Raw genomic sequence first — 14898 nt, forward strand, 5'->3', positions numbered from 1 at the left:
CTCCACCATAAATTTTAACTTCTACCTCTTCCTTCTATTGCTAAAAATCATTGAATAGAGGCAACCACTTTTACCACTTGATTTTCATGAAAGAGAAACATGAAAATCAAAATACCTCAAGTGCTGATGCAAGACTTTGATCTGCTAATTTTGACATGGGTGCATACTAAAAATCCTTCATACCATTGATAAAAACTTCATAGAGCCACCACCTCCTTGAGAGAGGATAAAAAAATCGCTGTTGTGATCTACTTTTTACAGTTCACTTTCTTATAACAGCAGATTGCAAACAACACTTAATTTTTTTTCAAGAATTTAAACTTCCTTTTCAAGAAACTATCAAAAGCTTCAGATTTTCCCATAAAACTAAAAATCCTTCAAATTATGCAATGAAATCAACTGGGAACAAATTGGTACAGAGATTTGGGAGTCGCCACTCACACTTTGTGAGAAATAAAAAATAATTTATCACTTGACAAATTTGAACCATATCTTTTTCTATAGGAGAAATGCAAACCATCAAACCACTCTTGTAGATTTACAAACTTGGAAAATGGAACACAAACTTTATGTTCATTCTTGACTATGATTTTACAACAACACTTTGAAAGATAAAATCTAGCTGAATTGACTAAAGATGAACACTCCTAACAACACGATTTACATTCAACCTCAAAGCTACTATTGTAAATGGATAAAACCTCACTGGGGTGTATGATTTGGAGTAAGAAAAATAGAAAGAACATCAGAGAACTTATCGCTGCAACTTTTTTATGCACTTCTTCTACTATATTGAATCTCTTCTTTTAAATTCTCAAGGTTTGTCTACCATTTAGATTCAATACAGTCCCTAGTAGAGTCACAATTTTGTTGGTGTTTTTCAACTATTGAACAACAAAGGTTCAATACCAAGATAATAATACTCACATAATCTAAGGGTTAGCTATCACCTATCAAAAATCATGTGTGTAAACCATTTGGATTCAACTTCAACAAAACCAAGATTGGCTTTCTACTCTTTAGGCTCTATAGAACCAAGGTGGCTATACCTAAGCGATGATTCAGAATAAATGTTTTTGTATGAGAATTTTATTAGTTTCATTCTAATTCTCATCTTCTATCTCTACCATATACATAGTTTATCTATTTCTTGACACTTTCAGATGATATACACCCCTTATAAACAAATTTGGTCATAATTCTTCTCTGATTTACAAGTATTTCTAGCAATAGTAGCTAGCTACAACTTAAAAGTTACATGCACACAAGTGCTGACCACCCTTGAAACTCTTTAAACAATAAAATAATATTGATTTTGATTTAAAACTTGATGCTCACTCTTGATCTATCTATTTGTAGACTAGATTAACTAGATCAGTGCCTATCCATTGGAATTCAGAGTTTACTCCAATTTATAGATCTAATTTGTTGCATTACAACAAATATTATCAGCAATTCTTACTGGAACTCATTCTTACAGACATCCTTTCTATTACCATAGAAATCCTATCAAGTTCACTAAAGCATTTACTTAATTCATTGAATCAATAGTAATAATGAATTGACATACAACCTAAGTGAATTGCATTCAAGTGGACAAGCTTTGCTCATATAATATCAGAATAATCAGGTAATAAAAAAGGAGACAAAATTCAACAAGAACAAATATGGAACAGTTCAAACTTGTATTAATTTTCTTTGAAAATTGTATACAATTGTAATAAAACTCAGAATGACTCTAGAAAAGGACACAAGGATCACATAACATCAATGTATTCTTAGAAAATTTGCAGAGAAGTTGTACATCATAAAGTTTTCTACAATAACTAGACCAAACCATACTCAAAATAGACTCAAACTATATTAAAAAATTAAACCTACTCTATCCCTAGAATCTCACTTATATAATGTGAGATGCAACAAGCTTCAAGCATAGACAATTGACAGGTGCCCTTTTACAAAAGGTATTTACATATAGCTACCACAAAAGAAAATAATTTGTGTAACAGAAAGACTTATACATCATAATATTCTTTTTGTAGGCTCCTCTTCTGTTACATCTTTTGGAAAACTATAAACTCTGTGATTTGACCCTTTATTAATCTGATTCTTTGGAGTAGGTGGCTATCGAGCTTAAAAGTGACATGTCCTATTCTATTTCCTACAAGCTTACCTCAACTCAGGGGTTCTCACTATCTTCATCATGAACTGTTAGAGTAACAATTACACCTACATCTTCCTCTACCCCATTATCTTCTACCATCTATTCTGCAAACAAAAATTGTTCCTTCCATTCGTTGAAAGTAGTGTCATCTGGCCAATTAAAATTTAGCATTTCCCTTTTTACTATTATTATAGAATTTCCAACTGCTTCTATCTCAATGAGGTCTTTTTTGATGGCTTTATAAAATAACTACACTTTAACCAATTCTTCATTGGTCATTGCCCATAGTAAATGCCCATTTTCATTTACAACATTATTCATTCTTTGGCAGAATATTTCATCCAATTCCTTTTTCCACTCTTCCTTTTCCTTTATTCTATCAACCATTTTTAGAGTACTAGAAAAAAGTTCAAACTTCTTAGCTATGTATTTGAGAAACAAATTGTTATTCTTGTCTGAAATAAATCCTGTTTGTCATCAAAACCCTCCAATTTATTTAGCAAATCAAAAATCTTTTCTATTTGGTCACATGGTAGCTAGATGATAGATATGCACATAGCAATAACATCATTATTTCTTTCAGTCCATTTCTATACAGTAGGTATCAATTTACCTTCATCTCTTTTTATTTCATCCCTAATAGCTACAATTCTTACCAACTGATCATAAAATGCTGGCCACTCAATTCTATCTATTAAGTACATTATAGCTTGCCTTATTTTTCCTTCATACTAATTATTCAATTCTACATGCATTGCATATAATTTATTCTTTTCTTCTTCAAATTCCTCTGCACTGTAGAATTCAGGCCTTTGTGGGGTGTCTGGTATCTCAATAATGGGAGTGGATTTGAATGGTTCAATTGGTGGTTGGGAATATACAATTTTTGACTTGCTGGATTCTCCCATCTTTCTCTTCCCCAGTTGCTTGTTCATTTGAGCTAGCTAATTTTCCAACAACTGTATCTGTTTGCCTCTTTCCTCATATGCCTTCAAAACTTCTTCAAATTTAGCATCAAGTTCTAAGAACTTATCATGTTCTTGTCTAGGCACCACATTCCCAAATTTTACCATTTTTGAAGCCATTCCAAAAATTTGCTGACTACTTACCTCACCAACCCTATATACTATAAGAGCACTAGTATGTTTTGCACTAGAAATTTCCTACATTCTAGTTTTGTCTCTCTTCTCAATTGACCAAATTACTAGGGCTTGGTGGTCATCACTAAATTTAATTCCTCTATGGGTTTGCAATATTTCCTCCTCTATTTTATATTGTACATTCTTCTCCTTCCTAATTGAGTAAAAAATCATAGCATTAGCTATGTCCCACTCTGGAAATACTAGGACCCCTGACTCCTTAACTATTTGCCTCCCAACCTCAGGTGTAAACTGGGAAAAATCACTCAAAATTTTGGATTTTACCTCTTCCTTAATATCAGAGTCTAGTTTGTCAGGTTGCTCTACTTTTATTTTCTCACATATCTTCTTAAAATTTCCTATATTCTTTCTCCATAAAAACTGTGCAAAAGCCCTAGACGTAACAAAATTTTCATCATTTATAAACTTCTTAGAAGCTTAAGCAATTAGTGGGTCTATCTCCTTACCTTGATAATTAGAAATTGTAAGGTCTAAGGAGGGTACAGGAGGCTCTTTAGGCACTCCTCTTTCCATATCTACAGTGGTAACAATTACATCCCCTTCTCCACCAATCTGTCTCAACTGCTCCCTTAAGGATGCTTCATCATCTATTTTGATTGGGGTTTGACTTGGGGAGTACTCTTCTACACGAGAAGAGGATCCTTGTTCCTACTTCTGCCTCTTTGGGGCACTCGCTGTAGGTGGACTCTCTAGCCTTTGTCTTCCATGAGGGGGAACCTGTTGTATGTTTTGAACCATCACACACCCTGCCCTTTTTTGCAATGTATACTGACCAAGAGCAACTATATTTCTACTATTTATTCTTCTTTGTACCTCTGCAACTCTATCTAGATAGGATTTGACATATATAACCTTTTTCTCATTCATGGTTTGCATTATTGCAGCAAAATTATTCATCAACACATGCATTTTGGCTCCCCAATATTTTTTTATCTATCAAAGGATGATAATCAGAGTCAAATGCATTGAAGAACTCCAAAAATTTGCTAAATACTATCCATTTTTCTTTCCTAATGTCTTGCTCATGTAAAGAGAAAATATTTATGATAATATCTTCAGTAAAATATACTTGCTGTGTCATACAGGTAGCTTTTTTCCTTTCTCTCAAAAGATCAAAGAATCCCTCTAGATCAATGTACCTTGCATGGGATTCTGCCATGTTGTACTTGTTCAAAAATAAACAGATATGTCTCCATCTCTTACTTAAAAAAAAAAAATCATGTGCTAGGGTAATAATTGGGAAGAAAGTGCCCTTACCCTTACCAATCATGTCTCTCTCCTCAATGGTTCCAATCTGCTACAACAATTCTACTATTCCTACCTTCAATGACACATGGAAAGGTAGAACATGGGGCTTTCCCAAAAAACCATATACTCTAATCACTGTAGAAACATTATATGGGATTACATCCCCCCAATTGTGACTAACCAAAAGCCTTTTTGCATGGTCCTTTGGTTTGACCAATTCTAATAGTGATTGTGGAATTCTAGGGCTATCCCCTCTCAAAAGAAATCTAAGCCTAGATGTAAAATACTTGTCAAATCTCACAAAATTGGCATTTCTGGCCTCTGAAGTCATATCAATGCTCCACAATTAGACTAGATTCTTTTCACTATCCCTTGTCAATTCCAATTCCATCCCTTTAGAGAAAAAGGTAACTCCCTTAAAAAGACATACATGCACGAGTAGGGATTACCAACAAAAATGTTTGTTTACCTCCCCTTTTGATATTCCTACCAATCCATTGTGAATTTCTTCTTCTAGGAGAGAGGCAAAATAAAAAATACTACTCATTCCAAATTGTAATGTTTGAGCCATGATAAGGACAATAGAGCCTGGGATGTGATCCCCTTCATCCATCCCAAATATTTGGCAGAGGGAAAAATATAAAGCTTGAGCCCTAGGATTAAAGTATTTCCACATTAGTGGCTTTGGGGTATTGGGTGTGACCAAGGATTGTCTACTAATCCTGGTGAAATGTTGTTGTAGAGGCCTTGCTCATAGGTACACCCTCTGTGCATCATAACTTTCTTGAAGGTCATCCATGTCAATGATCTCATGCATAACACAGTTAGGGTTGAGGTTAAAAACCTCCCTAATCAAGTCAAGGGAAACCCTAAAAAGAAATTCTCCAGCATAGTTCTTCACAAATCTAGTAATGTGATCATATTTCTTGGCCAGGTCAATCAGTAGATCACTATCAAAGAAAACCCTCGAGACTACTAACTTTCCAATGTCAAACTCCCAGACACTACTTAAAGGGGTATCTAATTTTCTTTTAAAAAACCATTTTTTGAACAATTCTAAACCTCCCACATGGAAATTTGAGCATCTCTGTAATTATTTTCCTTATCATAGAAACCATTTGCAACTATTAACTTAGAGTTCTTAGGAATGAAATCTCTACTAGTTGTTATTTCATGTACAAATGGGGGAAATTTCTCAAGAAAATCATCATGGATAGACCTTTTAAGATAGCTAGTATGTCTAGAAAATTCCTTTTGTGGAGGCATCTTGAAAAACCTTAAACTTCACTACACCAATTTCTTAATTTTCACAAGTTTTAGATCACTTGCCCACTAAATTGTGCCTCTTTCTCTGTTGAAAATCGCTACAATTCACTAAATCACCTTGTAAAATTCTGTGCCCTAGCTCCAAAAATTCTTTGCACTCTAATAACCTTTATAATTTTGTAGTTCAATAATGGTGGCTCCATGCATTGAGATCACATGAATAAGCTCTGAGATAAATTAACTTCCATTAGTCGTTATTTCCATTTTGTATTCAAATTTGAATCTTATCCATTGATTTCATTAGATTGGATGACCCTAATTCAAAAAGAAAAATTTCTTTATAGCTTCAAAGATCTAGCCACATGTCGAATAGGTGCTTCCCCACATTATTTAAATCTCTTGCATTTTGATAATACGGGCAAACGATGGCTATTGATCTTCCTTCAAATCAATGGTCAAGAGAAGTAACACATCTTTACGAAAACATGTGAAAAAGTGTAATCCAACTGGCATAATAACTCTTCCAAAGTGTCACACATTAGCCCACGTTGGTTGTAGTTGGTCCCACTTTGCCACATGTCAAGTTAGTGCTTCCCTGCATTACTTAAATTTCTTGTACCTTGAAAATGCGGGCAAGTGCCAACCCCTGATTTTGGTTGAATCGACAATCATACAAGTTCATACTGCTATAACACCTAGTCAGCTTCATCAACCAATAGAAAATCCCCACATGAGGTAGTACATTCTGACAAACTCCACGGAAGTAGGTTCCCTATTATCTTTTGAAAAGGTGGGTCCTTGACATCACATTTGTGTTGAGATAATGGGTGTTGCACACATTGCATAATATTGTTATATTTTATTATTTGTAATGATCGACCTAGATGGATGTGCAACATGTAAAGATTCCCATGGGTTATACTTGATGAGTTGTATTGTAACATTGTGATAATATTTCATGTAATTATTTAATATTGGGGAAAAGAATTAAATGCCCAATATTAAATGTGGGGTCAGTGGGTTAGGTAGGACATGGTTTATGTAAAACCACTTGGTTGTTTTGTGGGACTTGCTACTATATAAGCAACCACAAGGGTAGTTTTTGGTGTGACAAGAGAGAGAAGGGAAAAAGGCAAGAGTCGAGCAGGACAAGGCTTGACAGGTTAGCCAAGGGAACATTTGTGAAGGTTAGAAGCATGGCATGGGATGTGTGGATTCATGCTTGTTCACATGGATTGCTTGGTGGTGGCTATGGCTTTGAAGGCTTCCATGGTTGTATGGCAATGGTATTTTTTGCTGAATAATACATGGTGATGGATGCTTTTGGAGGTTGGGTTTTTCCCTCAATGAGGGTTTCCCAGGGTATATCTTGTGTCACATTTTGTGGGTATGTTGTCTATTCTTTTGCATGTCGATTTTAATTCCATGTTTATTTCAGATCTATTATGGGTTATGTGGAAATGATTATATTATTTATTTCAAGTTTCCTTACAATTTTCCATGCATCAGGCTAGCGCTTCCTCGCTTTATCTAATTATTGAGCACTTTCATAATGCAGGCAAGTACCAGCCATCAATCTTTGAAAGATCAATGGTAGCATAACTTGAACCTTTTTAACAGTTTGAGATAAAAGTGACGACATCATTAAGGACACATGTCACTAAGGTGCTTACCCACTTTATTTATCTGCCATGCAACTTCATCAAGTGGGAAAGCTTTGTCCGTTGATCAAGTCAAGATCAATAGTGGAGCCAAGTGATGTTATAGGAAATCACGTCAACATAAATGGCTAATGGAATTTTGACACCCGTGATATAGAAGGAGAACAATTATTAGTAGTGCTGGTTTATCTCACGAAATGTGGCACTGATATCATCATGAACACGTGTCCACAAGGTGCTTCCCCACATTATTTAAATCTCTTGCATCTTGATAATGTGGTCAAGCACTTGCCTTTGATTTTACACAAATCAATGATCACACAAACTTATACCCTTATATCATCCAATCATCTATCTTGACCAATAGGATGTCACCTTTTAAATGAATATGCTCTAACAAGTCTGACAGTGGCATAGATTGTAATATTAATTCTAAGAATTTTCGTGCCCATGACATCATTTGTAACTTGGCATATATGTGTTGTGTTCCACCAATAAATGCACTCTAATTCAGCAAGGCTTTACAACCTGGCATGACTTAGAATCCTCCTCAAAGCTTGGTCCCACTGTACCACATGGCACATTGGCACTTGCTCGCATAATTTAAATTTTGATCATTTTCTTAATGTGGGGAAGCACTCTCCATCAATCTTACCAAGATTGACAGTGTATCATAATTGATGGGAGAGTGATAATTTCAATAAAGAACCAACCAATAACATAATAGAAAAATTGAATGTGTGTTGACAGATACTGACAATTCTACAACATGGGTTTGATAAATCTAACAGTCTATGGATTTTGTGGCACACTGAGGTTCCAATGTCAGCAAGAGCTATGTGGCGCAAAGGCACTCACCTGCTTTACTTAAAGTTCTTACATATTCTTAATGCAGGGAAGTGTTGGCCTTTGATTTCATCAAGATCGATAGTTAATCAAAATCTTGCTACAGTTAAGGTTCTTAAATAAAAAAATTCAAAATAGTAACTATGATTAAAGGATGGCTTAGCAAGGGTTTAACATGTAAATTTTTATAGTAATGCTTGCAACATGAAACTTTTAGGGTAAAATTATCCTGCCAAAATCTTTTTGAAATATTGTTTTTAGAAAATTTCAAGAGCTAGAGAAAAATTGAATAAGGCGTGAGGGTCTTTCAAGAATCTTTCCCAGGGTCTTGACCTAAATTCAAGACTTTAAAACACAGACTTAGGTTTTTTTACTGCTAAATGTAGCAAAGCAGGAATGGTAAAAAACCAAACCAACAGAGTTATTGAGATTCTTTTGATTATGATGTTTGAATGGGTGAAGAAGAGATGGTTCATATGAATATTGGTTTTCTTGTCCTCGATGGATTAGATGGCTTTGGTGAAAATGAAGTTGGTTGAAGAAATTTCTTTAGCATCAGAGTATGCCACATACTTTTCCATCTACATGGGGAGTTTGATGCAGGAGCATTGAGATCATATCTTTTGGACCTATAGTTTTTATGGTTAGGGAGGTGTTCAAGCCATATTAGTGGACTTATTCCTATCTATGCATGAGGATTGGAGTTATCAACTTGGAATTAGAGTTGTTTTGCTGACTTCTAGTTGTGTGTTTCTAATTTACTAGCAAGCTTTGGAGACTGTATTCGTGAGCTTCTTTCTAAGGGAGTTGATGTGTTCTCTCTTGGATTTGATAGATGGATGGGATGTGGACCTATGCCTAAGAGTTCGTACTCTTATGTTGTCACATGAGTTAGTTATGCATTGTAAACTTGAGGCTTATCCTAAGTATTTATTTATTTAATGTATTCAATGTATGTTGCCAAGCCAACTTGTGACTTGAGAGTGTATATAATTTGAGTGTTAATTTAATGTAAGGGTTTCTAGGAAAACTTGTAGCTTAGTTTAGTAAAAGTAAGGGGTGATGTCTTGTCTAAAGGGATAATTGGATTTAGTTTAACATGGAGTCGTTGAGAGGAATGAAGTTTAGCAAAGCTAGTAGCTAAGTGTAGGCTTGGGAAACAAGAAGGTTTCTTGGTAGCTTGCAAGAAAAAGTTCCGATTATTCTTGGAGTTCTCTACTAGATTATGGGTCTAGGATAGCTAGTGGTTGGATCTTGCAAGGTCTTGCAGACTTGCTATTTTAATTTTTAATGTATTTGGTCATAACCTAGAAGGCCTTGCAACCAGTCATGTTGGATGAATTCTTATGATTCTATTATGAGAATTTGGATCTAAAAATCTCTATGTTATTATTTATATTCCACCCCTTGGTTATTATTTGGGGCTATAACATCTCCTTTGGGGATTCTTCTACCTTGCACTATGTCAAAAGGGGACTATCCATGTCACATGGAAAACCAAGATGTGCACCATTCTTCAGTTTGACAATTTATGGGAAATTGTTATAGGTGTTACCAAATGACCAACTGATGTTGATTCTAGGAAAAAGCATGACAAAGATGATGCAAAAATATTAATGCTTATCACTCTCGATATATCTTATAATGGTGAACCACAGATTAGAGATGTTGAGACATCTATGGTATCTTGGGAGCTTGTTTCTAAAATTTTTGAGGCAAAGAATCATACCAAGGTACTTTATTTTCAATCTAAATTTCATACTCTTCCTTTAAAAATTAATTTAAAAAAATTGATATTTATTTTCTTGTGTATCTTTTGTTTGTGCAAAACTCCTTACTCTTGGAGAGATGGTAGAGGATAACCTACTTATTCCTATCACCTTGTGTGTTGTTCCTTCCAAGTTCACAACCTTTGTCACTATATTTAATATCAAAAAACAAAACGTTTCATTCAAAGAATTGATAAATATATTTTGATAGAAATTATCCCTCCAATTCATACATGAGGAGTTTGAAGAGAAATCTCTTTCCTCTCACCAATAATATGGTCAAAGAACTTGCAAGGGGTCATCCTAGCCATCATAGTCTCAACAAGTTTCAGAACAATCTTAGATACAATTAGATTCACAATAAAAGTCTTCAACTAGATTGTGCTACATCTCTAGCATTCACACTCATGATGCAAATAAATTCTAGTACAATGGTCTTACTCAAGGCTCTTCAAGTAAAGAGATCTCTTGTAGTCACAGTCATTCTAGTGAATCTCATTGGTGTCATTATACAATTAGATTCACAATAAAAGTCTTCAACTAGATTGTGCTACATCTCTAGCATTCACACTCATGATGCAAATAAATTCTAGTACAATGGTCTTACTCAAGGCTCTTCAAGTAAAGAGATCTCTTGTAGTCACAGTCATTCTAGTGAATCTCATTGGTGTCATTATAGATGTTAACAAAAAGTAAATTTTTCTATATAACAAGATGAAAAATCTTAAGGTATCTTTGATAAGGACTCTCCTATTCTTGGTCCTAACTAGAATATAACACTTCTCTTTTAAAACTCTTTGTCATCACATGATGTTTGGGTGATTGATTCTAGGGCTAGTCTACACATGATTGACATGATAAAGGGTTTTTGGATATGCTAGATCTTACACCTACTATATATGATTCATATCATTGATGATAAAGATCATGCAGTGGAAGGTACAAGTATAATTATCATTCTCATTGAAATAGAAAGTTTCTCTCTAACCAATGTTCTTTATGTTCCTAGTTTCACTAGATTATTTTATCTATATATAATATTTTGAATCACAAGTTTAAGGTTTAGGGGAGTATTAAATCTTGTATTATTTCTAAAGATCATATTATACTTTCTTGAGGTAATCAAGAAGGGATATCCCTTCACACTTGATACAACTTCCTCATTTTGTGTTGCTCCATGTTCTTTTACTATTGCATCCACCTCTCTATGAAATTATAGATATGAATACCTCTCTACCCAATCACTTTCTTATATGAGATCTGATATAATGGTATGAAGTTGTCCTCCCTTTTCCTCATATTCTTTATGTATGTTCTACCTGTCTTGCATAAAAACAACATCAATATTCTTTTCAATCTAGTACCTATCATATCTAAGAGCCACTTGCCCTTGGTAATGCTGATATTTGCAAACCACTTCCTCCTTAGGATACTACTATCATATTTCAAGCACATAAATTTGCATGAAAAGATTAATTAAATAAAATAATTATAATTTGTGACTTTTAGAGATAGAAACCCTAAAGGGAGTTAGGGCTCTATATTAGAATCTTTTGGTTCATTATTTGACACACAAGCCTCTAGGGAGTATTTTTTTGGGAATCTAAGTGAGAGAAGTTTTGGAAGCCTGGAAGGGTTTTGGATTTGTTTTCACTTAGATTGTACTTTTGTGCTAAAAAGAAACTTCTAGGAATCTAGTGAAACATAGGATGATCCTTGGCCTATGGGTATGCTATGTTAATGATCAACCTTTGGTATAAGGGTCAGTTTCCCTTGAATCACCTATTAAAACATAACCTAAAGTTGGTAGGAAAAGGGGAGAGATAGAAATAATTAACATAAACTTGACATGGAATTAAGGCGATGCACTAAAACTACGAGGGTGATGCAACTTTGAATAAACAACCCATAAATTGAAATGATTAATATTTTGATCATGGGAAGATCCTATTAACTTAAAGCTCTTGAAATATAAAAATATGTAGAGTTAAAAAGAAGGAAACTTGTTCACAACTTTTAAGCTTGGGTTACACACAAGTTACACTTACTCTTCCCATTAAACTATTTCTCAAATGCCTCTTAAATATATAACTCAAGAGAATGATTAATGAGACCACACTACCTTAAATTTTAAAAATTCTTTTAAAGACAATAAAAAAACTAATATTAGGGCCAAAGAGAATAACTATTATATTAAATTCAAAAGGAGAAAAATGCTAAAAAACTTCATAACAATATAGGACATGAGCTACAAACAAGACTATCTTTGCAAGGAGAAAGAACAAAGCCTTATGCAATAAGATAGGATGCAATAACTAGTTGAACAATGCTAAGTAAGGGGGTATAAATAGGTTCAAAACCTAGAAATGCATCATATCCTCAAAATGGAAGCATATCAACATTTTCCTTAAATCAACTGGTAGGTGAAATTTGACATCTCTATAGATCATGCTAAAATCTAAAATCTGACATCTCCCTCAAATCAGTTGGTAGGTAAATACAACAAAGGAAACTAATTACCAAGATTCCATGGCTTGGGCTAAATAAAATAAAATAATTCTCTCACTTCTTTGCATTTCAAAAAATACATTTAAATGGAATGATTTATAAGGATATCATCCATTTAAATATTTACATTAAATGCGAATGCAAAAATAAAAAGGCCCCTTCTAAACTTGCATATTTTATCTTGCCAATTTACCCTAATTGCATTTAAAGATAAAATTTAAATAAATAAATTTATAAGGAATCAGTCTATTTAATTTTTTTTATAATAATAATCAATGCATAATAAGCAAGAGCATTTATCACAATGGGAACTTGTGAGCCTCTCATGTAGGAGGTCTTAAGTTCGAGTCTACTTGAGCTTAACACATAATAATAATTAATTTTAAAATATAATAATAATTAATAGGCTTTGGACCCTTAGCTATAATAATAATAATAATAATCAATGTATATCAACTTCTTGAAATTTGGGCATTTACAATTTAATTATTCATCCATTTAAAAACATTCATTTAAACAAGATTGTTTTTACAAAATGAATTATATGACCCCCAAAATGTCCATATAATTATTTTAGGTAAGATTTTTTTTTCCTAACATCAATATATAGCTCTTTACCAATTTGTACATCCTTAAGAGTCCACATGTGATTGTACCTAATTTGTCACTTTTGGTTGTTGTAGGCTCAAAAACAATTTTTGGGCAAGGCATTATCACCAAAATGAAGTAAAAAATCCCCTAAAAATCCATAAAAGAAATTCTAGAAAGAAAAAAGTTTTTTGCTAATATCAATATCTATCTCCTCACTAATTTATAGGGTCATATAAGTTCATATGTGATCATACCAAAATTTCCTTCCTCTATTGTAGGCTCAAAAATAATTTTTGGGCAAGGCTTTGTCACCAAAATGGACATAACTCTTTCATTTCTTCATGAAAATGATTCAAACTCAATTTAAATAAAACAAAACTTAGATAAGTTCAATTTTAATATGATATTTCATATTCATATATCCATATATGTATGTACCATTTATGCAAAGTACTTTAACAATCAAAATGAACAACTAGTAGAATTGTACACTTCCTATAGTAAAACATGATTTCATGTTTCTTCATTCTTGAAGTTGAAAATTTTCTACAACATTTATTTTTATTTCTTATACATTTTTACTTCATGTAAATACACTTATATTTCTCATTGAATGCAACCTCTTGCAACATATCATCCTGATTGAGCCTATAAGGTGAAAATTAGATAACACTTTGGCAACCTCTGATGGGTGTCTTCTTGCTAGACATGTGACTAGTTTCCTTAGCTATCCATTATGAATTGAGTCTCTCTAAAATAAAACCAACAAAAAAAAACCAAAACTGAAATAAACTAACCAACAATAACTAACATGAATAGAAACTGAAAATTGAAACACATTGGGCTATCATATCCTAAGCTAATTAATCATAAAAAATCTCAAATACACCCATTTATTGATTGATTGAAATAGTTTCCCTTTCTAAAAATTGAATTTTTTCCTTTCATGCATATCGATAGCTAATCAGATCAACATGCATGGAAGTCATAATGCTAAAATTTGAAATACCTTCCCAATGCTGAGAAAAAGAAAACTCTCTAGTACTAAGACATTATTTTGTTGATAAAGATACACTTGCTCCTTTTTATGATCATCATTATGCTCAAAATTAAGCATGAACGAGGGAAAAATATTTATTTTTTGTAGAGCTAGATGCCTTATGGGGAATCCTCTTGATTCCACTTGATCTAAGCAATTGTGAGGCCTCACCCCGACCCTTCGTAGCCTTAGTTGTTACCTTATCATTTTGATACTCACAACTCGAGATGTCGAGACTTTATCAAATACTCAAACATATTATATTATTTCATGCTGTGTGATGTTACTTACAGATATATTGATGTTTTTCATTTAATGTTTTATGTTTATGTATGTTGATGAATTAAGTAGAACGTAGGATTAACACTTGGATTAAGAGAGTATAATGGTTAAGAATTGAGAGAAAACCTGACTGATTTATAGATGTATGTTTTAATTTATGTGATTTTCTAATACGTATATATTTATGTACATGTGATTTTACTGGACTATTGATGTGTGCAATGAGTGTGTAGATATTTTAGCCGAAAAAACTGACAGAGGAACATAACTGATCCCTATGTACTAATTTTGGAAACCTTGTTGTTCGTAATTCTAGTATTGTATTGTGAGATGTATGTATGTATCTTTCTGTGATCAGTAAATG

The sequence above is a fragment of the Cupressus sempervirens genome, chromosome 7 (assembly GCF_028749045.1).
Source record: "Cupressus sempervirens isolate cs-2001-9-10 chromosome 7, ASM2874904v1, whole genome shotgun sequence".
Lineage (NCBI taxonomy): Eukaryota > Viridiplantae > Streptophyta > Pinopsida > Cupressales > Cupressaceae > Cupressus > Cupressus sempervirens.